Genomic DNA, 27,640 nt, shown 5'->3' with positions numbered 1-27,640 from the left:
AACTTTCAACTGAGAACCTTAGCAGCTCTAGGGACTCTACTCTGAATTCATCTGGGTACTGGAAAGCAGCAAGGAGTTGTCTTGTGAGGTTCAGTTACTGTCTAGGATGACTCTGAACACCAGGGGGGAGGGTTGGGGAGAATGAACTTAAAGAATCATAAAAGTGGACAAATTCTATGTATATATTTCCTTCAATTCCCCATGGTTCCATGTACAATATGTATTCTTCAGTCAAAACCATACTCTAAATTTTCCATTTTCAATTTCATAAATCAGTGATGAGCAGTGTGATACTCTCTCATACCTGGGCAGAAGTAGTAAACCACTGATCTCATCTACCCACTGGATTAAAGGGTAAGTACTTGCCATTCTTCTCTAATAAACTTTGTTGTTAAATTATGTCATTCTGTGGAATCAGTGGATTAAAAAGCATTTTCAACTGAAAATAACTTTTATTTTCAAAAAGGGGGTGGGGGTGGAGGCTGGGAAGGTGGTTCAGTGGTAGAGCGCTTGCCTTGCACACCTGAGGCCCTGGGTTCGATTCCTCAGCACCACATAAGCAAAAAGAAAAAAGCCGGAAGTGGTGCTGTGGCTCAAGTTGTAGAGTGCTAGCCTTGAGCTGAAGAGCTGAAGTACAGCACCCAGGCCCAGAGTTCAGGCCCCACGACCGGACCCCGCCCACCAAAAAAGGGGGGGGTTAAGAAAATACAATTCTACTGTAAGTCAAGGATGATTTCTATATAACATATTCTGCAAAGTCTTTATGATAACACTACCCAACAAACTGATCATTTCAAAGGTGAAAATTGCATAGCAGAGAAATTTCTTTCAAACATAATGCCAGTATCTCCTTTCAAAGAAAACAATTTTCTTTTCTTTTCTTTTTTGGAGGGGGAGTTCTTGAACTCTGGGCCTGGGTGCTGCCCCTCAGCTCTTCAGCTCAAGGCGAGCACTCTAACACTTGAGCCACAGCAATACTTCTGGTTTCCTGGTGGTTAATTAGAGATGAGTCTCACAGACTTTCCTGCCCAGGGTGGTTTGAACCATGATCCTCAGATCTCAGCCCCCTGAGTAACTAGGATTACACGCATGAGCCACCAGCACCTGGCAAAAATAATTTTCTTAAAGTTGTACTGGCTTGTAGTTTAGTGTATGAATCATGCTAGAACATAAATAGTTTTCACTTGTTCTTATCTCTTTCGATTCAGTGAACACCTGAAGGTCGGTATAGAGGATGCATAATTTTGTACTTTTCTATTGATAGGGTCCTAATATAGGGTCTAGGCTGGCCTCAAACTTCTTATACTCCAGCTAAGCAGTAGGAGTTATAGGCAGAGTCCTGGTACCTAGTTTTATTCGTCTTTACTGCTTAATGCCTACCAAAACTTCAGGCAAATTAAAAATAATTTAATAATTATTAAGCCTACAAAAGTCATATTCAATATAATATTTCCTAAAGTCATTCTTAGTACACCTAACTCTCATGTTACTTGTTCACTTTCAAACTATACTCATTTCCCCTGCCTTTTCTCTTTGCTATAGTTCCTTTCCAGTAGAAGTGGTTCTTTGCAATACTCTAAATTCTGAAGCTATGTATATAGCAAATTCCTTACTTTAGTTCCAATGATAGACAATGATTATTTTTTCTGTTCCATGACATTCACACATTTATTTTTTATAATGTCTTTTATGTTCCTTACATTGTTTTAATAAAAGCTTACAGCTTGCAGTGCACTTCTGCAATCCTCACTACTCAGGAGTCTAAGACCTGAGTATCCTACTTCAAAGCCAGTTCAGAAAACAAAATCCTAGAGACTCTAATCTCCAGTTAGCCAGAAAAATCCAGGCATGTAGCTATGGTTCAAGTGGTAGCATGTCATCCTTTAGTAAAAAGGCTATAGTGCCTTGAATACAAGCCTTAGTGTTAGCACACGTGTGTGGGTGCACACGCACACCCACCCACACATACACACAGTCTCTATTCTCATAAACATTATATTCTGATTTAGTAAGACAAGAAAGTAAATAAATAAAAAAATTAATAGCTGGACACAAGTAGTTCATGCCTGTAAACTTAGACAGCCAGGGGAAGAAAGCCCAGCCTGGGGAAGAAAGCCTATGAGACTCTTATCTCCTTTTAACCACCAAAAAACTAGAAGTGGATCTGTGCTTCAAGTAGTAGAGCACAAAAGCTTACAGACAGCACCACCCTGGGGTTCAATCCTCAGGATCCACACACATACACAGAGCAAGAGCAAGAGCAAGATCAAGAGCCAGCCAGCTGGGGGGGGGAGGGGGTCGGGGGAGGGGGGTGGGGGGGGGAGGGGGGAAGCTTATGGTGACAAATAGTGATAGCTGAAGAAGGAAAATTAACCAAAGGAAAGAAACAGAATGAGAACCATGTGTTATAAGAGATGCGGTTAGGAATTATTATTAGGGATGTCCAGAAAGGATTCTTTCTTGACGTGAATTTTTTCAACCTTTACATTTTCTTTTTTATTGTAAAGATGCTGTACAGAGCTGTTATGGTTCCATAAGTAAGGCAATGAGTACATTTCTTGTCAAGCATTGTTACTCTTCCCTTGTTATTCTCCCACCATCCTTTCCCCGCCCCCCACCTCCCACACTCCTCTCCCTTCTCCCTCCCCAAAGTTGTAAAGTTCATTTCCAATATACTCTCTTGTGGGTATCATTGTTGCAATGGGTGTCTGTGTCCTTGTTTCAGCATTTTGTTATTCTCCTTCCCAAATTAGACAAATGTATATACAAGAAGCAAGGTATCTTTTTTTTTGGGGGGGGGGTCCGGTCGTGGGGCCTGAACTCTGGGCTTGGGTGCTGTCCTTCAGCTCTTCAGCTCAAGGCTACAGTCTACCACTTGAGCCACAGCGCCACTTCCAGCTTTTTTTTTTCTTTTTGCTTATGTGGTGCTGAGGAATCGAACTCAGGGCTTCTTTCATGCAAGGCAAGCGCTCTACCACTGAGCCACCTTCCCAGCCCCGAGGCAAGGTATCTTGAGGTGATTTTTAAGAAGAGATTGAGCTTCATTGTTTGTTCATGCCTCTAACCTTAGCTCTCAGGAGGCTATACCTGGAGAATCACAGTTCAAGGCCAGCCTGCACAGAAAAGTTCACTATAGTCTACCTCTAAAATATCCAGCAAAAATCAAGGTTGAAGGCATGTTTCAAGTGACAGAGCACCAGCCTAGCAAGCATGAAGTATGGCTGCAAGCCCTAGTTAAACTAATGAACTAGGTGAGCGTCACTCCACATTCCTATGTCCTTCCTTGACACCTTGGATTTCCTGACTGTATTAGACCAGATACACTGACCTTTGGTCTCTTAGCAATCCATACATTACTATGGTAAACACTGACTTGTACCTAATGGGCTCCTTGAAAGGATCAGCAGCTAGACTATATACTTCCCTCATCAGGATCGCAACTGACTGCTCACCTTCTACAGAGAACGTATTTGCAGCAGAAATGAATAGCACTGACTGAGTAGTGATTTTTAAACATGAGCTGTCTTGTAGTAACAACGGTAGTTGCTTAATAAGATCAATCACTTTTCTGAATTGTATGTTACAAAGTTTGGAAATCAATCTTTCTAAAATTTGCCACCTGGGATAGACTCAATACTTTTGAGATGATTTTCTTTGTGAGTTTGTATAACATGCTTAATGAGAGTGCAGTATTGCATCGTCGTATCCTGGCAGCCTTAGAGATTTCCAGTACACAGATGATTTTCACCTCTGTTCTGGCTGGTGGCTATGACTACTGCAAACACAGTTTGCAGCAACACTGTATTATGTGAGAACATTTTTTGAGCTCTAGATACCTTGTTTCCAATGTAAAAATATTGCCGTTCCAAATTCGTTATAAAATTCAACATGTGGGGAATAGATTCTTTATTCACCAAGCATCCCTGTCAAATTTATAATGTGAATTTATTTTAGATAAACTGACCCTTAGGAATTGATGAATGACAGTAAGGAATTTCACGTCTACCCCAGTAGAGTCTGTGGCTCAATAGGATCAAGTTTTGTATCAAGTTGCAAGAATGCTACCACATTGCTACCACATTCAGAAATGTTCTCTTCCCACATTTGAATTTCAGTTTAAATAGTTTATAGTTTGTATCTCATTCAAAACTACACTAGTATTGCCAGGTGCCAGCAGCTGACACTTGTGATCCTAGGTACTCAGAAGACTGAGGTCCAAGGGTGAAGGCTTGAGATTAGTGTAGGCAGACCAATTCTAGAGAGGGTCTTCTTTCCAATTAAACAACAAATGGCCTAAACTGAAGGCATGGTACAAGTTTTGAAGTGGAGTCATGAGTAACAAAGCAAAGCAAGGACATGAGGCTCTGAGTTCAATTCAGTATCAGTTAAAAAAAATACTAATACACTTAAAATGTAATCTACTACTGCAACATGTAAGCCATATTCACTTTTGACCAGTTTTTTTTAGAATTTAGAAATCCTTGAAAACAACTGACAAGTCTTTTGAAGAGCATAGAACTTTCAAACTAGATACAAAATATTTCATGTCAAATATGAAAGATGATGGTTCTTTGTAGTATTAAAAAAAATCAAAGCTACTTAGAGGTTGAGATCTGAAGAGCTATTAGTATTCAGGGCCATCCACAGCAGAAGAATCTGCAAAATTCTATCTCAATGTACTAAGCTAGTACATGCCTGTCATCCCGGACAGAGTGAAAAATAGGAGGTGTGTGGTCCAATGTGCACTCCTACAGGAAGTAAGAATCTGCCAGGTACTAGTGGCTCACGCCTGTCATCCTAGCTACTCAGGAGGCTGGGATCTAAGGATCACAGTTCAAAGCCAGTCTGGGCAGAAAAGTCTGTGAGACTCTTTATCTACAATTAACTACCAGAAAGCCAGACACCCAGGCTGAGAGTTTAAGTCCTACGACCGACTGAAAAGAAAAAAAAGGAAGTTAGAATCTCACTTTTTGAGAGATCTCAAAAAAAAGGTTTGCAGGTGTGGTTCCAAAATAGGACACTTTCTTATCAGGTACAATATTCTGAGATCAAATCTCAATATTGCTGAAGAAAAAAAGGAAAAAGGAAAAAAAATAGAGAAGATAAATAAAATTATAGTCTTCTATCAGTCTGATTTTTTTCTCATTTTACACTTTGATTTTTCCTCTAATTTTTATGTGTTATAAACTACAGAATAGTCCATTCACTGGGTAAGAATAAGAAAAAAAGAAATGGGAGGAATTTCATGTGGCAGGTGTTTAAAGAAGCTATGAGATTTCTTCTCTGATTACAGAGATGATAGCTTCCAGCAAAGCTCTAGAGGTTAGACATACTGAAGTCTAATATAGGACTGCCAATTATCTGTTCAAATTGGCCAAAAGGAATCGTGGAGCACACCTTTTCAGATATCCCATGGAAATATAAATAATTTAGCAGTTTTCAGGATACTCAAATCTATCAATGGTCCTATACATACTATACTGCAAAAACCTAAATTTGCCACATTTTGTTCTAGAAAAAGCAGCTATTTTTCGTGTGACAAAAGGATGTTACATCATCTACTTTTTTTTTAAAGTGCCTTAGCATTTTTGTCTCTCAAGGCATGTCCCTGAATCTTCTAAAGGCAATAAAGGCAAGAAAATAGACACAGGTTTTATCGGTGCTCATTAGACACTTGTTAAAAGGTTCTTCACATTATTGGTTGATTAAACAAGTAAGTTAAATATAAATATTTTTAGAAAAGAAAAACACAAAATTGCTATCTTTGTGTAATCTTGTACCCAATAGCCTTGATTGTGGTTTTGGGTTACAAATGAGTCTTGTAGCAAAATGAATCACTTGATATCTGTAGGACTGTGAGTGCAGGCCATCCATCAGCCCACAGTTTATTTGACAAAATCCACAGAGGCCTCATGACGGAAAGATAGAATGATATCAAAATCAAGCCAAAAATTGTATTACACCTGCTTTCATTTCATACCTATGGAAAGTGTCAATTGGACATATTACAATCTGTAAGAAATTAAGTACTCAATTTTTTCATCGTAGGAATTAATGTAATTGTTTTCCAAAAGAAAAGAACATCTTACTTCACATTTCCCCATTACTGCCATTAAATAAGCACTTTCCTATTTTTAACCAAGCTAAGTGCTTAAGAAGCACACAATATTGCATGGAAAGCATTAGGGCAAAGCAGATACTGATAACCAAGATCTTCCCAATACATCTACCCACACAAACTTTAAAATGGAATTATTTTTAAACAATTAATTTATGCAATGACTGCAATTAAAGATGCAACAGTGATATTCATTAATGATATTTTCATTTACATTTCTCTCAGACCTAACGTGCCTCTTTCAATTTCTATTCTGATAGCTTATTAATACATCTTGCATAAAATCTCTACTACTATATTAAATTTATCCTATTTGCCGGAAACTACAAAAATGAGCAGAGCTCTCTTATGCAACCACGTGGTTATTTCCCGCTAGTGGATTGTATTTAGATGTGATAAATGTAGCTCAAAATTCTAGCAGCTTTGCTTAATACCTTGTCATTCTCTAATGCCTGCCTTTTTGGATGTATGCAGGGTACTCCCAGGTCCTAGAATATGGAAACCTATATTCATATGAGTTCTTAAAGAAAACTACTCTGAACACTTATGAGGACAAGAAATAAAACATATATGTGTGTTGAGCATTTAAAGTTTTGGCATTAATTTATGGGATTATCTGATACCTGTCTACTACAGAACAGTCCTGTATATACCGATGTTTTGCCATAATGAACTTGACGGGAATAAGAAATTTTTTTTTCTCAATGGCCTAAGAATATTAAAATGATTTTGACAAGTAGTTGCTACTTTGATAAAATTGCTAATGCTGATTTTATGTGGGCATTTTCTACCTTTTTGTCCTTTAAGTATTTAATTTTTTGACCTCAAGGAAATGAATTCTAATGTAACAGAAAAAATACTTTTTCTTTTACTGCATTAATCTAATGTTTTCTGTTCTCTTGTTGGAAGCACTTTCATTCTTTCCATTGACAGGTAGATAATACAGAAAGAACTAAATACTTAAATATTTATATTCTTACTACAAATCAAAGAAACTATGCTGTGCTTCAGTCCCTCAACCATCTGAGAACAATCTCTGTGAAATTATTTGCTGAGGAGTTCTCTTCAACAAACTCTTAGACTAAGGTTATTCTTTTAATCTGCCAAATCATTTATAATACTGAAACTTTTATGTTTTATTTCCTTAGGTTGGAGATAATTTTCTCTGCCCATCAACCTTTCAAGATCAATCCCGATAGAAGAAAGTGATCAGTCATGTCTGAGTTTGAAATTACAGGCTGCTGAACTGAAGTTTGCTCACATAACCCAGGGCAGTGCCAGGACTTGAATCTTACTAAAATGTAGAAACAGACCATTCTGTGCAGAAGTTTAAAGTTGGCATGTAGGCACTATTGGTTAATGCAGAGCAAAAAGAAGCAGTTCAGTATGGTCAAAATACTTTATGCACCAGTGAGAAAATTAAACAATGAAGCTTGTTGAGATTGGTTTGGGAAGGAGGTGGGAAGGTATGAAAAGTGATGGAAGTAAGTCCTGATCAAAGCCAAGTGGCACTGATGGATGTGTCAACATAAAACCCCTTGTATAGCTTACTTACGTTCATAACAAATGTAAGAAACAAAGAGAGAAAAATAAAAGAGAGACTGAGTCACAGGGATGTGACAGTAACTCAGAGAACATTCCTGGGTCAGAGATTTTTAAAGTAAACAATCAAATAACATCAAATTATATCACACATTCCTTCAAATGAAAAATATAATTGGGTCATGTTATAGTAAGTATACATACTGGTTCTGTTATTTTAACATAAAATAGAATCAATTCTTGTATTTGAAGGTTAATATAGAATTCTGTGGGTATAACTACTTATAGCTGTTAATATTGCCAACTTTTACTCTCAAAAGTGGTTTCATTTTGCCAAAAAGTGATTGCCAATATATAACACATCTTTGCTTATTATGAATCTATTTCAATTTTTTTCTTTGGGGGCAGCCTTTATTAAAGGTAGCTAAAGTAACCAACAATAATTTATGTTCATTTTATTCATTATACTAAAAATGACTGCTCACAGGACATTTTAAATTTCAGATCGCAAGGTTTCATTAGATTTGTTATCATAACATATTTGAAAACAACAAACAAGGCATATCCAAGGGAAAAAGGTTAAGACATACAATGTAAAATAGTAAATCTAGGTTGCAAAATCCAGACTTGTATACATCAATATAGGTGAGGAAATTAAACAAATAGGCAGCTACAGAGAAATGAAACTCAATAACATAATAGGAAATGAAGTTAAATATTTGGGGTGTTTTTCCTATGAAACATGTTTACTCCTTTAATTTTAAGAACTGAGCTATTAAATATTTATAACCATGGAAATTAATCAGGCGTATTATTACTCATAAATGACTTTATGAAACCTCATAAATGTTTTAAAGCAATCCTTAAGATGTAATCCAAAAACAGTACATAGAGCACATTGTACCAGCCTTATTAATTATATATTTGCTCATGTCTGCAGTTAGAATTTATTTTTTCAGAAAGTGATGAATAACAGGTGAGAATAGATTACTCTGAGAAAACTGATGAGTTAATTTTAGTTAATTACATTATTTGGAGGTCAGGTATATATTTTTGAGGTAAAATTGAAAAGCTTATTAACATGGATATTGTTGGATATAATGTTCCTGCCTTCTTTCTACTGGGCCTTTCTTTGTAAAATGAATAGTTTTACAGTTGGTAGGGCTTGCCTACATAAATATTGACAAAGTATTATCTTTTATACTATAATAATGCAAAATGTTTTTTAAAAGGACAATTTTTAGCATGAACATAAACTCTTTTACCTTTGTAAGCTTAAGGAAGTAGTTTCAAGTAAGCTTGACAAGTAGTCAAATAGTAATTTTATAAAATACAAGAATACAAAAATATAAGAATAACTTTTTATATTGGGCTTATTTTACTTATTTTAAAATAATGTTTCTGTTATCACTAAATTGTACACAGTTACCATCCTACGTGTCATTTTATAAGTACAATGCCTCTTGGTTGATATCATCCATCATTTTCCCCTTTCCACTTAATCTCCTTTTGGTTTTCCTAGTGTTATAGGATATGCTTTAGATATTTTAACTTTTAAGAACACTGTTGCATGACAGTATGAGCTGACTGGATGCCACCAGCAATACTTTTAGTGGTGTTTCTAATCTAAGCCATGTCTTTATACCACTGAGAATATTCTCATTTAAGAGCAGAGACAAATAAGTTATAGTAAAACCTATATATCCATGAGCATCTACTGACACTCATCAGACTTTCACTCCATAAAAGAAATTTTGGAGGGTAAAAAAAATATGGATGGCAAGTTTCACTATCTCCTTGTACACATGTGTTAAAGTGATCAAGAAGACCCGCCTTGAATTAAGTAAGTCACAGAAGAGCTGAGAAACAAATCTAAGGTGTTTGGCTTCCCAATATCCAATACAATAATTTATAAATTATTGTATTTCTTAACTATGAAAAATCAGATAATTTTTTCGGCCTCATCTGATTAACTTAGGCAGTATCAGCTCAAATTCCAAATAAATGAAGGCATGCTATTTCTAATGACATCATGTCTGCGGGAAACAATTTCTAATAAGCCTGTAATCATTTAGAATTTTACTATCTGGCTCTGGTCAAATGTAATTATAAAAATTTAGCTTGGACATAATTCCAATAGATATGGAAAAGTTATCCCCTGGTGTTCTCTGGTCCCATATTTCTCTACCACTACCCAGAGTATCATGGAACATAGGAGAAGCTTTAAATTTGGAAATGCCCTAAAACACTTCTCAAAGGAATGATGCAGACTCATGACAGACTGAAGTAGACATATTCCTCAAAGCACAGCTTAAGTGAAAGATGAACAGGCTTATTGAAGTTAGCACCTTTTGTGGTAATTCTTATTTCTTTCCCTAGGTCCTAGCAACAACATTCAAATCTCTCCTTCAGATGCAGTTTGCTTGTCTCACACAGCATATTTTTTTAAGTGATTCCAAATTGAGAATTTAGGAGATTTTCATAAAAACTCAATTTCTGTCTTCTCTTAAATAATAAACAGAAATAACTTCGAAGTCTTTGGAGAGCACACCACTGCATCAATTTAACAAAGATCTTATTACAATCACCTTCAAGCTACTGAGGCTTATTTTTACATTGAAATATAATAATGAATAAACAGACTGAATGAGGTTGCAAAATTCTACTTTTCCTTTGTTTCAATTTTAATGCTTGCCTTTATTTTGCTTTTCTTCTTTTGAAACTTTGTTCTGACAACTTTCTGTTTATTTTAATTTGCAGTGTTATTTGGTAACAGGTTTTTCAAAAAAAATTGTCTATATTTTTGAATACTTTTCAAATTTCAGCAATAAATAGATGAAAACATTTGTTAGGCACTTTGAATCTATTACGGTACCATCCAGTATAACAGAAAGGACAAGATTGGGAATACAAAGATAAGATTAAAGAGTCAAAGCCATTTGAGCCATTGTTGGTGGTTAATTAAAACTATTTTTTTCTTTTAGGAGTTGTTAGTCATGTTTAAATCCCCAACATTCCTGGCTATGATTACTAGCAGAGTACCATGTAGAGGATAGTGTAGACAACTTTTTAAAATTAATTAATTAATTATTTTGTTGATAATGGGGCCTATACTCTGGGCCTGGGTGCTGTCCCTCAGCTCTTCAGCTCAAGGCTAGCGCTATACCACCTGAGCCATAGTACCACTTTCGGATTTTTCTGCTTATGTGGTGCTGAAGAATCAAACCCAATGCCTCATGCATTCAAGGCAAGCACTCTACCACTGGGCCACTTTCCCAGCCGTAGACAACATTTTATTTCTATACTATTTTGTTTATACTTTCTAGCTTAGACTTACTCAGCATGGGCTTTTAATACTCATTAAACATACATTAGCTTTTAATAAAAGTATTTTGAAGTATAGAAATCCTGCATGTTTAATTTTCAGAAAGTAAAACTCACAGTTTCAATTTTTTTTTTTATCAAAGACATTTTACTACAAAAACCGAATAAAATAGCCATTGGTGTTTTTGTATCTCCAGTTTCAAACCAATTGTCATGAGTTTGCATGATTTAATCATCTCTGAACTCCAAGTAGAAATACTTGGAGAACATGGAAGGATTACTGTTTGGTTTTGCTTCTATTCTGACTAACATTAGTAGCATCAAAGGCTGGTGCTGCACACCTGTAAACTCTGCTGTGTGGGAAATGGAAATAAGAGGACTGAAGTTAGCAGCTAACATTGAAGTCCTGACTTTACATTCCACTACTAAAAAAAGATCATCTTATTTATACGTACTTTGAGAATACACATTAGCTATGATCATTTTAATGAAATACCAAACCAAAATTTGAAATCTTTATCCCATGAAAACACACAGAAAAAAAAGGTTATTTACTCTTTGAAGATGTAAATGCTGTGAAAATTGCTCCGTTATTTCCCATGGAAGTAAAAATTATAGCTAGGCTTTTTAAGAATCCAAGAACATAATTTTGAATTCCATTAGTAGTTTTTTTCCTATAACACATTTTCTAAATTTTTGGTAGAATATTACAATTTCATAGCTTTACAACATTTTAATTTATTTTTCATTTAAACTGAATGTGGAATAATTTTGGAGCATGTGGTTATTGCTAACCAATACATTTGAGCAATTGTTTTTGTAATAGAACACAAAACTACTTTAAAAATAACTGTGTTTTATAATTTAATTTGATGTAAGGGAAGAGAAGAACCAATCATTTGAGATTTTTATTTGTTTCAAAATATACTTGGGGAAGCCATAGTCTATAATTTTAAACCCTTAGAATTATTGGCATACAATTCATTAGTTGTTTCATTATAAAAGGAAAATGTGATGGCATTTCTTCTTACCTTTTCTATTTCAGAGCAAAATATGCCATTGACTTATAAACATCAAACTTGTGGTAGGAACTATTTCAGGCTCATATTCCCTTATCAGCTCATTTAAATCTTAGGACTTTGGCAGCCTGGAGGAAAAGCCTGGTGCTTGCTGACAAGGACTCTGTAGGTGGCTTCAAGTCCTCTACACAGAGTACTGATAGGGACAGAAGGGAAATTCACAATGGCCTTGGAAGGAAAATTGTCACAAATCTCAAATTTGAGTATACTTAAATCTGTGTCAAATGTCACTCTTTTGCAGCATTTCCCTTCAGGACGTAGGACGTACAGCATTTTAAACACTTGGGTGTTAAAACTGTGGAATGTTTATTTATTTTTGTTGTTAGTCTCTTTTGTTTGTGTGTTTCTTTAAAAACTGAAAGACCACTTTGGGAAACTAGTGCTTGTCTTCCTTGATGCATTTGTTATCATGCATGGAGATGTGTTATTTCTTGGCCAAGTCTAGGATTATGAAATTCTGAATTTCTGATGGGGTGAATACAGTAAATAAACTGAATCTGATCTGAAGTGTCTGGGAAACAAAGGAAAATAAACACACACGCGCATGCACACACACACACACACAGGAGTTTCTTGGTAAGACTTTTATCAAAAGACTACTTACTTACTGCTCCCTATTCATATTTCATTCTGAAGTATTATGATGTAACAAGTATTGTACTCCCAAACCCCTGAAACTATCTAAAAGAGTTTGCTTAAGTAATTCTGGTTACGGGAGGCTAGGGTTCCTCAGCAATGGGGAAGTCTGGTTCCACTTAAACTGGCGGCCTTTGAACCTAGTGGAAACCTCTATGCAGAAAGTTATCCACAGTCAACATATCTAGACAGAGGCTTGAGGTCAGTCTTTTTTAAATCTCAGGTTACAAAAATAGCCCTTATCATTTTCACCTTAGCAATTTGATATTCAAACCTTTCCCTTGGGGTTTATTGGGGTTTTTTGTTTGTTTGTTTTGTATCTTTTTTATTTAACTTCATTTATTAGCCTGCCAGATTTAAACACCGGCCCCCCATACCAGAGTGGGTATTTCACAGAGATGAAATTGTGGGGGTCAGGATTTCAATGATAATCCCTCCTAAAATCCTATCTCTGTTAATTAGCCATGTAAACAGTGAGTAGGTGTCTGTTCTGTCCTTGATCACTCTGATGTCTTCAGTAATGTTGGCAGAATTAAATTGCACTGGTTAGACCAAATAGACTAGGATAAGCCATCCTTTAAAAAATCTTCCAAAATACCTTACCCCCATCTTTCAGAAATCTTGCTCAAAATACCTTACTTAAACAGAATAGAAAAGTATATGAGAGCTGATTGCTTAGTAGTAAGTGTAAGGAACAATTTGGGGAGACAGAACAAGGTAGTTCCTTATCACTGTGACCACATTTTCATAGCTCAAAAGAGACCACATCCATACAACACTGTATAGACCAGTGCTTATGTGGAAAGCTTTGAAGAAATAATATTCCTGGTTACATCTGTACTATGATGTACTTCACATATGCCATTGTGCAATTTTCCACCTGTAACAGTGAATTGCCACTGGAGTACGATATGGAGTGTTCTGTTTCCACAGCATCTAATTCTCTCGTTTATAGTCAAGAACATATCATTTCCCTGGAGTGACCATTTTTTTCCTCCTATATCAGTGTGGGCTTCACCAGGGCACAGAAGCAGTCTTAGCTCCCTGCAGGGTGCTGATATAAAAATGTTTGGCTTGTGCAACGTGAAGGAAACACACAGTGAGGGTCTTGGAAAGGCCCTACCAGATTTTGATTTATTTGATGGAAGAGAGATCTAAAATTACAAATTGTAGAAATGAAAAATCAGAAAGATAATTGCAGAATAAAAGAGTAGCATCTTAGTTACATGGGATATAGAGTAGGAAAGAAATCAGTACACTCTAATAGAAATCAATCCAGATGCTCCAGTAATGAAACTTCCAAATAAAAAAGCTGTTTACGTGTTTGAAACTTAAAGCTTACATACTCTAAATACATTTCCAGATCCAGAGAACATAAAAGAATCAAAAACAAGTACAATAAGGAAAGCATTAATAAATGTATATAAATGCCCATACACGCACATGCACAAAGGGAAATGTCTGCCTTTGCTTTCTTGTTTGTTGTAAAATATGGAGATGTCTTGTTAAAGCTATAGTGGAGACAGATCTTTTCTAAGGTGGCAGGCAATTCTTTCAACATTTCTAAATCACACAGGCAAACCAAAGTGACTTAAATACAGAATGGCATCTTTTGCCAGCAAGACACATCAAGGGAAATAGGTCTGCTTCTGATGAAAATAACAGCCATTCAGCACAGTGAAACTGTACCTGTGGGCATGAGTGGATACTTATATCTTTCTAATGACATCTTTAACTTTATAATGAGGCTTGTAGACAAAGACTTTACCACTATGGCATATTATAATAAAAATTCAGATAGGTGTGGCTCAATGAGATAAATGAAACAAAAATTGAAGGCTTACATAATGTTAGAAATAAGGATATAGGGCTGGGAAGGTGGCTCAGTTGTAGAGCGCTTGCCTTGCATGCCAGAGGCCCTGGGTTCGATTCCTCAGCACCACATAAGCAGAAAGAAAAAAGCCGGAATTGGTGCTGGGGCTCAAGTGGTAGAGTGCTAGCCTTGAGCTGAAGAGCTGAGGGACAGCGCCCAGGCCCAAAGTTCAGGCCCACGACCGGAACCAAAAATAAAAAAAAAAAAAAGAAAGAAAGAAGGATATATATATATATATGTTAGAAATACAATGTACACACCTCACAACACAAAATGTTACATAATGTTAGAAATAAGGAGATATATGTGTGTGTGTGTGTGTGTGTGTGTGTGTGTGTGTGTGTGTGTCAGAAATACAGTGGACACACCTCACAACACAAAATGTTACATAATGTTAGAAATAAGGATATGTGTGTGTGTGTGTGTGTGTGTGTGTGTGTGTGTCAGAAATACAGTGTACACACCTCACAACACAAAACTCTCTTGGATGTGGCATATACCCAGCCATTGCAGGACTTCATGGCCCAATTGATTCTAACCAAGAAATAAATAGGAACCTCAATGTTAATAAACAAATAAACAAAATTAATCTTTACTATTATGTTGGTAAAAGGCTACCCTAAAGCTTCTTTACAATACTAATAACTTTGTTAAATAAATCTCCAGGACTATGTTCATTGGTAATAATAAATTATGCAGAGCTATTTATATGATCAGTAGTGAAAGCCTGGTGTCAAAGTAGCTCCATGTAATTCAACCACATCAATAACAAGTGAAAAAGTTCTCTTCTGTTCATTTGGTTAATGCACACCTTTGAATCAACAGTCATCTAGTCCATCTTTTTAAATAGCAACTATCTCTCCTTCTTGTCTCTTTACTGTGTTGAAGCATATTTTCTTCTTCAGTAGTGCAATATCCCTGCAAACTTGTGTTCTCTGCCAAGCATTACTTCTTCAACACACAAACAAGTCCAAGAATCAGCTCCAAATGTTTATTCTCCCAGATTGACAGTGCTAATAATTAGAAGTACTGGCATTTTTGGAAAGACCACAAGTCTTTTTTGAGCCAAAATACAAACACATATATTTATATATTCAAATCAGTACATATGCATGAGGAAACATAGTTTGCTTTTATTACTTGGTAATTCTAATTGCAAATAAACACGAGTCACATAACTTGCTGCTACAGAACTGATAAAGCAAATATCTAACTTAACGGAAACCACTTCCAATTAAAGCAGTTTTTCATATTAACAAATATTAAGGTAATACTTATTTTCCAAAACATTAGAAAATAACATTTTTTATGCTTCTCACTTGACACATGTTGAAAAATTTAAAATATAATATACAGAATAAGTTATGATGTACATTAATTTAGCAACATTCTTAATGATATAAAAAGGAGTCAATTAAAGTTTGTGGGTGGAAGAGGGAAGTGGTGTTCTGGGAAGCAAATTAAACAATATTTTCAGCACAATATGAGTTCTGTTAAGAAAAAATAATATCACAAGACTAACCAAAATAAATATATAAACATTTTTCTACAGTATGTTTATAATAATTTAAAAACAAAATTTTTATAATATTTTCTCTTTTCTTCTAAGTCAATAAGAATATATTCATATTTACATATGTATATATTTGTCCAAGAAGCATCTCTATTTACTTCTTCAGTGTGTTAGGGAAAGCAATCAACCAACTGAAATTCATCTGCACTATCTTATATATTATTGGCAATTATATGGCATTCTGCTATTGCTATTCAAATCTAAGAGAAATTAGTATCTTCTCATTAATAATATTTGAAGGCACTTATAGAATGTAGATTTAGGTTCAAAAATCTTTAATGTTCTTAAATTTACATAGTAAGTGACTTATGTTTAATTTATTTATCTATATCATCCAAATTCCCAAAATCTCCATTATGGTCACATATTTGCAGAAATAATATTATAGATAATTGTGGTGACATAAGATATCAAATGTTAAAAAAATTAAAAATTGAATTTCAACTTGTGGCTGGGGATGGGAAGGAAACCTGAGAGAAAGCAAAGAGTGACATTATCCAAAAAGAAATGTACTCATTATCTGACTTACGAAGCTATAAGCCCTCTGCAAATCACCTTTGTAATAACAATGAAAAATTAAAATTAAAATTAATCTAATTTCATGATTGCCAGTACTGGGGTTTGAACTCTGGGTTTCATGCTTGCTCAGGTTTCTTGTTCATAATATTCTCCTATTGAGACAAGCCTCCAGATCTGAGCTTTGCTGGTTAATTAAGTCTCATGAATTTTACTGCTGACTTCAAATTGTGATCTTCCAGGTCTCAGCCTTCTGTGTAGCTAGATTTAGGCATGAGCCTGGATCATTGTTTTTCTTTGTTCATTTGTTTGTTTTTAAAGTAAAAAAATAAAATCAACAAAACATTAGTTAAATGATTTTGCCTGGAAATTTATCCTAAGGCAAGAAGTAAGAAATATAAATTTAATAAGCTTCATAATATTCTTTATCATATGTTCAAACTAGGCCAACCATTTATAGTGAACTGTTAGTTACGTGTTCATATTAATTTCTGAGTTAGGTCATTTTCATTAGAAAGAGAACACATTTTACATTGCTCACAAAGCAATAGATTTAAGCAGTCAGCATGAATTTTGAGCTGCATTAAAAGGTTGAAGTAGCAGAGTTGTTATATACTGTTTAAGATTGGGATGTTACTTTCTGGTCTGACTATATCCCTTGGTACTGAAGTGAAAAAAAAAACAATGGTGTCTATCTCACAGTAATGAGTGAAAAATCAGACCATAATACATGCTAATTCTTAGAACACTGTACTGCTTATGAGAAATTCTTAATAAATATAGATTATTCATAATCACAGTTAGAAACAATGATGTAATTATCTATGCTCTACTGGTGAGTATTTTTCCAAGAAACATCTTATTACATAACATATTTTACAAAAACACAATTAGTTCAAATTTCAAAAAAAGTTTTGAGGATGTACCCTTTCCAATTCACATGAATAAAATCATTTGTATCAGAATTTTCAACAATAAAAACCAACTATAGCTCCATTTAAATACCATCAGGGCACCAGTATATGTTGAGTTTTTCATGAAAAGGAATTGATTTCTATCCTCATCATCTTCATCAAGACAAAGATCAAAGTCTATCATTTCAAAACTTTTGAGAATTAGGTTTTATCACCTTGGTTATGCCTTCAGTAAAGCCTGAAGTCCTTCAATTAAGACAGCGTGTTGGCCTACAAAAAAATTCTTCAGCAAATAAATATCTTACATGCTTTGTTTCTATGACATAATAAGAATGAGAATGATAGAGGCTCATGACTATAATCTAGCTACACAACTACTTTACTAGGGGGCAAAGAAGAAACTATACACAGTGAAAGATTCTTGGCCAAATAGTAAGCCCAAAATAAATTTTGGTAAGGATTATAATCCTTAGTATAACAATTAAATATAATTTCTATTTTGCCAAATATACAATACCTTGGATATTAATATTCAAGCTAAAGAAAAAGGGCTAAGTATCCAGTCTGCAGAACAGACAGATTCCTTAAAAATGAGAGGTAAATATTTATTATGTTTTAAGCTTATTTTCATTAAACCTTATTTTTTATTATCCAACATATTTGTGGGTAGTGGAGTGGATTTGAATTCTTCTTCACTTGCTTTATCCAATCTACTGCAAAAATAGGGATACAAGTGGACCCATTGCGACAATGAGATGTACAAATCGTTATGTCCAAAAACAATTTTTACAACTTTAGCAGAGGTAGGGGGTGGGGTGTGTAGAGGAGGCAGAGCCCGCCTCTGGGGAAGGGATGGGAAGGGGAAACAAAGAGGTAACAATGCTTGATAAGAAATGTACTCATTTATTTTTCGAATGTAATTGTAACCCCTCTGTACGGTATTTTCACAATAAAAAAAAACATTTTGGGGGGGCTAAAAATTATTCTATTGTCTTTGAAGAAGAAATGGAAAAAGAAAATCAGACAACTTCAGGTGGTCTACATACCAAAATAGAGTCTATATGAAGGTTTGTGTTATCATATCACGATTTTAGGTGTGTTTCTCAAACTCCATGCAACCCAACCTCTTCCTCATCTGTAAACTTTTGTTAAAAAGTAATCATCTTAGGAGGAAGCAACAATGCTCAATAGGAAATATACTGACTACCTTGCTCATGTAACTGTTACCCTCTGCACAGCATTTTTACAATAAAAAATGTACACAAAAATAATCATCTTGGTTCCTATGATGATTAAATGCTATATATGATTATTTTTGCCTGGAAATTTATCCTAAGGCAGGAAGTAAGAAATACAAATTTAATCAGCTTCACAATATTCTTGGTCATATGTTCAAACATATACAACATATCCATATACATATATATATCCATATATATATATATATATATATAGAGAGAGAGAGAGAGAGAGAGAGAGAGAGAGAGAGAGCAACATTCATTGTACCTGAAAATTAAATGACAGTCAAGCTTCTTTGAAACCTATTTCTCCATGACCCAGTCTCAAAAATACAACCAGGTATCTTAAAAGCAATGGTACTTGGTGAGAAATTAGAAAAAAAGTCAGAGACTTTTTAAGAGACCTTTTGCAAGTCTCTTACATACCACCGTAAATTACTTCCTCCAGAAGGTAGTGTTATCTATTGATTACTAACAATGCATGTTCATAATCCACCAGCAATTTTCCATTGGGATTGAAACTCTCCTGAATTAATTTTGTGTTACAAAATACCTCAAGTCAAACTATTCATGAAGATAAACAAGTTTACTTAGTTCCTAGTTTTGGAACTTCAAGGACATCTGCCTTCATTTGTTCAGTGAAGCTGCATTATCTCTATCACTTTACTGTGAGAATACAAGCATGGAAAAGCAAAGGCATCTCCACACAGGAAACCAGAGAGCTGGGTGGAACCAGGCTCAAGATTTCTTTGTCATCCTCTTATTGAGAAGTACCTTATTCCCTTTGAGGGCAGAGCTCCTTTGCCTTAAAACTTCTCATTATTTGCCACCACTTAAAGCTCCATCAGGGCCCACTCTGTCTCAATGACTAACAAGCTTCCAATCTGCAGTCCTTTGGTGAGAGAGATAATAATGCTTGCATTTTTATTCTATAACTTGTAACATTCATTCTAATAATTTATTTTACTTTCTTGACAGTTTCTAGCACATATTTTCTCTATCTCAACTTGTACAGACTGACTAGAAAAGGCTGCTTAAAAATATTAATAGTTGAAAACAACAAAATTAATCAAAATGAATCTTATATTTTATAAATCAAATTTTAAAATATGACAAATCCCAAGGTAAGCCTATCAAACTAGCTCTCCTGTTTTAGAGTCCTTTTTGGCTTTGTACTCCTGAGTTTGGCAAGACACATAATAATGGTTTTATGTGCCTTGGAAGTACAGCTCAAGTAGTAGACTGCCAGTTAGGACTAAGAAAGCCCAGAAATAGAATAAGGACCTGTGTTCAAGTGCCGGCACCAGCGTAAAATAATGGCCCTCTGCACAAGAGCCCACCATGAACACTGCCATACAAAAACAATTACTGAAAATTTAAGAGGTTCTCAAACTGTCTCTGAATGCTTGACTCTTTTTTCAAAAAGAAATTGAAATCAGTAATAAATTAAAATTTAAGAATAGTTTTCCATTCCACATACTACTAATAATTTCTGTATTTAGAATAATATGCCAGGATTATCACTGTCTTTCTCTCCCCAAATCTGCTATTAATTATTGAGAAAATAATAAAATGAGCAAAGTTTCTATTAATCACTATTCTATCAAGCAGGTTTGTACAATCTTGCTAAATACTAAGATATATGAATGTCTGAATAGTAAATGACTGTAGTCATTATAATGGTTATAATGACCCTAATTGTGTTTTGGCTCAGAATTAGCAGGACCCATTGCACTGTCCATATATTCTTTTTTTACAAAAAAAAATTCACTTATTGGGAAAATACAGATGACTTTAAACCACATGGAATGCATACTGCATATTCTAAAAAAAGAATAAGAAGAAACATAAATAGAAACTTTATAAACATATATTTGATTGGCTGGTCATAGGTTAGACATGGTTTGAGTGTCCCCATGGACTCATGTATTAGCAGTTTGGGCCACAGTAGAGAGATAGAGGGAGGTAATAGGGCTAGCTGGTGGGGGGATTAGGTCAGTGATGGCACTGCCCCCAGGAGCTTTTAGGTAAATGCAGTTGTTGCAGGGTCTCAGTTCTTGTGAGAGGGGGTTGGTTATTTTCCTGTGAAAGAATTGAATGTGTGTGTTTCGCTCTGCAAGTGACTGGCTCATTTTCCAACCTCATCCTGTGGCAATGCCAATGAGACAGCAGCATGGGGTTTGGACCTACCACCACCAGGAACCAAACAAATAAACCTTTCTCTTTACTTTTGTAAAGATAATTATATTGTTTCCAAGTCTTTCCATTTCCTAACAAATGGGGCAATGTCATTCTTTCTGATGGAGGCATAGAATTCCATTGTGTATATATGCCACATTTTCTCGGTCCATTCATCTACTCAGGGGCATCTGGGTTGGTTCCATATCTTAGCTATGGTAAATAATGCTGCAATAAACATAGTCATGCTGGTAGCTTTAGTGTGGTCTTCTTTGTAAACATTTGGGTAAATGCCCAATTGTTATTATTAAGAAGTTACACAGAGCGATTACTATTTCATCAATCGGGTAAAGAGGGTATTTCTTTTTTGGACAATGTCACCCCTTCCTTCACTTTCTCCCAGTTTCCTCCTCTCCTTCCTGTCCACAGTTACATAGTTCATTTTCCACATGGTGTATGCTGAAGAGTAAGATTGTATTTGTTCACCTTTCCTCTCTCCCTTTCTGCACCCCACCTTTTACATCCCTAAAAACAAACAAACAAACAAACCGCTCACATCTGTAATTCTAGTTACTCAGGAGACTGATATGTGAGGAACAGGGCTCAAAGCCAACCCAGGCAGGATAGTCCTTGAGACTTTTATCACCAATTAACCACCAGAAAACTGAACTGGCCCTGTAGCTCAAAGTGGTAGAACTCTAGCCTTGAGTTCAGGGCCAGCTCCTAGGCCCTGGTTCAACCCCACAAAAAACAACAAAAAAGTGAAAACAAACACTGCCATGACTTAAAAAAGGTTTCAATGTCCTGGAATTTGTTTTGATAAATAGTATTTTAAATGCTCAGAGAAGTAAATCTTTTTCTGTACAAAGTATCTAGGCTCAGATTTTATGTTATAGCTACAGAAAGTCAATTCATACAGTGCTAAAAGGATTGATTCTTCTGCTTTTTAAAATTATCTTTATAAAGAACATAAAAATAAAATTTAAAATATCCCCACAATAATCATTTTATGTGGGTTACATCTACCAGTATTTATATTGGAAATTACATCTGAGAAATGTTTAGGAACACAGTGTCACTACTGCCTTATACTCAGCTAAGTTACAAGTAGTTTTGTCTAGAATTTCTTTTGTACCACCAATGCCTATGATGATGTAATAAATAATATAACTAATTATGTGTTATTATAAAAAGTGTCTGTTCTGAAGACCTCCAGGAAAAGACTCCGAAGTTACATGAACTTTGCTTTAAAGATGCCTCCAAAAAATGGGGTAAATATTCTTCATGAACTAAGATTAATGAGCCAACAGAACTACCTTTACCTGTCAAAACATTCGAATCATTTGTTGGTTTTGTTTTGTTTTGTAATTTAGAGCTAGACATAAATAACATACAATTTCTTTCAAAAATTAAATTAGTAACAAAGTATACTTTAAAAAACAATGGAGTTGGTTGAACAAAACGTATTTTCAGAATCAAAAGAGGCAAGAATCCTTGAAAAGAAGAGATAAATACAATGCTTCAAATGTCATGTTCTGTATATTTGGGCTTTTGGAATGGAAGTTATCTTTCTCATTCTATTTTTGTGTAAACAAATGTGCATTCATATTATAATCCTGAAGCAAGGCATTATATATTACAGGTTCTATACCTATCTTTCTTTAATGCAAATAAGATAGGTGAGGATTTGTTTGTGATCTGTTACAATATAAGGTAGTGGATTATTCAAAGAAGCAAGAGAGAATACATGAATAAAAAAACTCATGGTTATTGCAGGACACCTACTAGGCTATACCACTGACATTCCTTCTATTATTATTGAAGACTTCTTAACTTCTCCAGGGATGAACACAACAGAAACCAAAAATCTTTTTTGTAAGCTGTAAAATCTCCTGCAGTGCTTCTGATATAAACTGAAATATAGCTCTCAGTAAGGTGAGAAACAACTCTTTCTTTTTCTCTCTCTCTTCCTACCCCATCCATTCCCTCTTTTAATGTTCTTGCTCCTGATGTGATGATAACATGAAAACATAATATCGGTAAAACACTGGTAAAACCAAACAAAAATTTAAAGCTCTCATTTAAATGGAAAAATTAATTTCTCACATTACACATTCACTACCTCTGTTCAATACAGTAACTTAAAATGTATCAATTCATGATCTTTGATTTTAAGAGAATGAAAAATGCAAGTGATACATTTATATCCATGCTTATAGGAATAATGGCAAACATTTTTCCTCTAGAATCACCACTGAAAAGCCCAATACATTTAACTCAATTTCAAATATACACTTATTTAGCTTAACTTTGTTCATTGAGTGTAACATATAACCAGAAAAACAGATTAAATCATTGAATGTGGAGGGATGGAAATAAGAATTAACAGTAATTGTACTACAGAACTATACTGCATTGATAGAAATTTGCTAAACTGATTTATTATGATCGCCATTGGCAGCTATCACTTGGTAAATTTACTAGAAAATAATTTTAGTATGTTTGAAGTGAGTGAATAAATGGTATGTAAAATGGTTTCAGGATAATTATATAAAAATGATTGCCCTGGCTGTAAGAAGCAATAAAGAAACAAGTGCATATTATATGCACTATTACTTAAATTACAAATTTTGTGTAAAGTAAGCAGTCCTTGGGGAGAAGGTGGGCTTGATAGAGAACAAATGGGCACGTCTTAGGAAACATTCATGTCCTACCTCTTCATCTGGTTGTTTAGCTATATGAATGAGATAAATACATACAAAGAAGCATGTGTATCTAATATCTGCAATTATCTGTGTGCATATTATATCCAAATACGTTATATACATATATGTATATGCATACCTGTGCACAAAAGACATTTGATCATATATATGTGTATATATATATATATATATATATATGTTTGTGTGTGTGTGTGTTTGTATACATATATGAACATGCATATAGAAATACCTGGGGACCAAAGCCATTAAATAATAATAAAATGTTTGCAGCAAGAAGCCAGTGGCTCACACCTATAATCTTAGCTACTCAGGAGGCTGAGATCTGAGGATTATGATTCAAAGCCAGCCTGCAGGAAAAGCTGTGAAACTCTTATCTCCAATAAACCACCAGAAAACCAGAAGTGGTGCTGTGGTTCAAGTGGTAGAGCACTAGCCTTGAGTTGAAGAGCTGAGGGAAAGCACTCAGGCTCAAAGTTCAAGCCCCAAGACCGACCAAAAAAAAAAAAGTTTGCATGAAAATGCAATATGGTATTCAATGTTCTGATAGTCCTCTGGAATTTTTTCCCAAATCATAATAAATATGATCATGGAAATTTTTTAAGGAACTTTCTCAATTTTTCTATCATTTTTCAATAGTAATGTTTCATAAGATAATGTTTAACCAAATTATAACAGGGATTGAAGGAAAGAGTGAACCCAAACACTGGCACATTTGGAAAATGAGTCAAAGAGCTGAAGGATGGCTGAAGGAGTTACAAGAAGGAAGCCATTCCTTTGGGTTTCTTTTCAGTACTTTTCTACTTCCAAACTTAGTGTCAGTCTGGTTTCTAAGACACACTAATGCCAGCCTCCTCCTAAAGAACACATCTAATATTTCTCCAATGAACTAGTCTGTACATTTCTCTTTTGGTCTCCTTTTGGTATCCTGGGTATTGTGTATACACTTATCTGAATTAGGGAAAGGAAGGGGAACCACAAAATGGTAGAACAAAAGGGAAACCAATTCAACAGTGAAACGTACAAGACAATATGTTGAAAATGATATGTACAATTTGTGGGGGTAGGGGGTTGGCGAGAAGGGAAAGTGGGAGAAAAATTAGGTAGGGGGCAACAAGTTTGACAAGAAATGTACTCACTACCTTACTTATGTAACTACAACCCTCTGTACATCACCTTAACAATAAATTTAAAATAATAAAAAAGTAAGTGAAGTAGAAAGGAATATGAAGCAAACAACAAAGCCGGCTGCCTTTTATCCGTAAAAAAATATATTTTCATGGGTAGGGACCATGCCTGACTTACATATCCATCAAACCCAAGTAACTGCTGTAGTGAGCTGCATATTTATTTCCATTAAAGCTGAAGAAGATAACATGAAACCTGAGATGAATTCCAAATGTAAAACTGCTGAAATTATCTATTTTTTAATAACCACTTTTTATATTTGGATTCCAAAGCTATGTGGGATATTTCTTTTAATACTTCCTAAAATGTAAAAACAGAAGAGCATACAGATAAGAATTAAAAACATTTTATGCTCTCTAAAATTTAGAGAGCATATTCATTTACTCACATATACACCAACATTGATTTTAGGTAAAATCAGAAGAAATTTTGCCTTCTGAAAGCCAGCAATTGCTTTAGAAAAAGCTGTTTGTGTGATAATGCAGTTTGGTTAATATTAAGATAGAACAGGGGAGGTATAAATGATGCTATGTTACACTAGAAGATAGATGCTAAGGTCTATGAAGGCTAAAATGAATGTGTCCTGGCATCTGAATAAACCCTTCAGTAGGGTAATGATAGAGTATGTAATGTCAGAGATTGAGCAAGTGGGCAGAACGGCACGTGATCACTTAGATTTGAGACCCCAACTTGGCAATTTGCATAATCTTTTCATTTGTTTGTTTGTGCTGAGGATCAATATTTTCTGTAGTAGGGAGTTTCTTCTAAGATCATGCAGTACTGAAAGTTGTGAAAAAAATGGCATCTCTCAGCAGATATCAGATTAGAACATTTTTACTGTAGAAAACCGAAGAAATCAAATATCATATCCTTTTGAATTCAAGTGGGGAATGTTTCACAGTTAGCTTACACATCAGTATGCAGTATAATTGATGCAATGTGTATTCAAACATCGACATAAAACATGTTGCCTGCTATTTCTGAAAGAAGTTAGAAAGCTTTTTTTGTTGTTGTTGTTGTTTAAATAAAACAAGGTTAAACCAAGATTCAGTAGTAATATGTTTTTATCTTTAGTAATAATCTTTCTACAAAATATACTTGAAGATTTGTAGACCTTGATGTAAGGTTGCTCTATATTATGTTTTCAGTTTGCATGCACCAATCTACTTCACGTGTTTATAGTAGTATCAGTAAGATATATCCATGCCACAGCTAGCAATTATGAGCATTATTTAACATGCAGTGGCTGCCCTGTCAGCATAACTAAGGTCATTATAAAGCAGCATGGGTGGCCTTGGCCATCACACAAGATGAAAGTCATTTCTTTTCTTCCAAGAGCCAAAAGTATTTATTTTGGACAAGTGTAAATGTAGCACACTTCAAAGTTCAAATGCAAGTAAAGCACTTGCTTGCATTGAGAATTAACCGCTGTTTCAGCTAGCTGATAACTCTTCAGAAACCCCCAGGTGGGTTTACTTAGAGGTAGCTTTAGTGATGATTTGTCATTGTACTTTATACATTCCATGGTTCTAGAGCACCAATTTTTAACTATTTTCTACATGAATTATAAGATTAAGGGCTTATTCTGAATGTCCTTAATAATATCAATGAAAAGATTAAAACAATTTCAATGAAAATCTCACAGAGAACAAAGAGCTATTGAAGTCAATGCTTCTACAGTATTTCAATGAAAACCTAATCACAAAAAAGCGGAATCTCCTCCTCAAACTACACCTCAAATGGCATTTTGGTATCTTTGAAATTTCAGGGTTGGATGTCTCTGATTTAGATGAAAAAATACACAAACCACCTGGGCCAGCACCGGTGACTGGTGCCTATGATCCTAGCTATTCAGGAGACTGAGATTTGAGGATCAAGGTTCAAAGCCAGCCCAAGCAGGAAAGTTAGTGAGACTCTTATTTCCCATTAATGAAAAAGCTGGAAGTGGAGCTGTGGCTCAAGTGCTTGAGCAAAAAGTTCATGGGCAGCACTTAGGCCATGAGTTCAAGCCCCAGAAAAGGAAATAAGAAAAGAAAAAAATGTAATCACCATGTGTGATGTCTTTTCTGATAATAGAAAGCCACTCTTCAGAGAACCTTACAAGACTACTATAAAATAAAATGACTGAAAATATTAGTCAAAACATTGTATTTCAGTTTGAGGCATATCGAATTTATTATAACCAGAAAGATACACAACAACAAAATATAACCAACCACTTACATAATGTTAAGATAATTTAAATCTATTCTAGCTTGGATTCCTATTGAATAATCTCTTTAAGTCAAAGATAGTTTCTTATTCAGTGTCATTGCATGGTATTTTAACATATTATTTTAATATAGAAATACTTTATTAAATTTATAAAGTTAAATTTTATATACTAGATCACAAATGACTACTTGTTTATTAAATTCTGAGTCCAAATATTTTATCAATAATCAGTAAGTTTATTATTAATCATTAACTTTATTAATTATTAATACTTACAAAATTACTAATTTTTTTTCCACTTCTTTCACCCTATTAGGAATCAATTTTAAAAATCTTTATTTCTGGCCTGGAGCCAGTGACTCACTCCTGTAATTCTAGCTATTCAGGAAATTGAGATCTGAGGATTGTGGTTTGAAGCCAGCTCAGGCAGAAAAGTATCCTTGAGACTCTTACCTCTAATTAATCTCTTAAAACCAGGAAGTGGCACTGTGGCTCAAGTGGTAGAGCACTAGCCATGAACACAA

The 27,640-nt window shown here is 34.8% G+C and overlaps 1 protein-coding gene across 1 annotated transcript in view; it reads right to left on the bottom strand.

Annotated features, from left to right (window-relative positions):
* Adgrl3 (adhesion G protein-coupled receptor L3) overlaps positions 1-27,640 on the bottom strand; it is a 703,150-nt gene that overhangs the window by 346,069 nt on the left and 329,441 nt on the right. The gene's annotated exons all lie outside the window — the stretch shown is intronic.

This window comes from Dipodomys spectabilis, unplaced genomic scaffold (assembly GCF_019054845.1).
Source record: "Dipodomys spectabilis isolate Male_0828 unplaced genomic scaffold, ASM1905484v1 ptg000043l, whole genome shotgun sequence".
NCBI classification, from domain to species: Eukaryota; Metazoa; Chordata; class Mammalia; order Rodentia; family Heteromyidae; genus Dipodomys; species Dipodomys spectabilis.
This window is presented reverse-complemented; position numbering and strand designations above follow the sequence as displayed.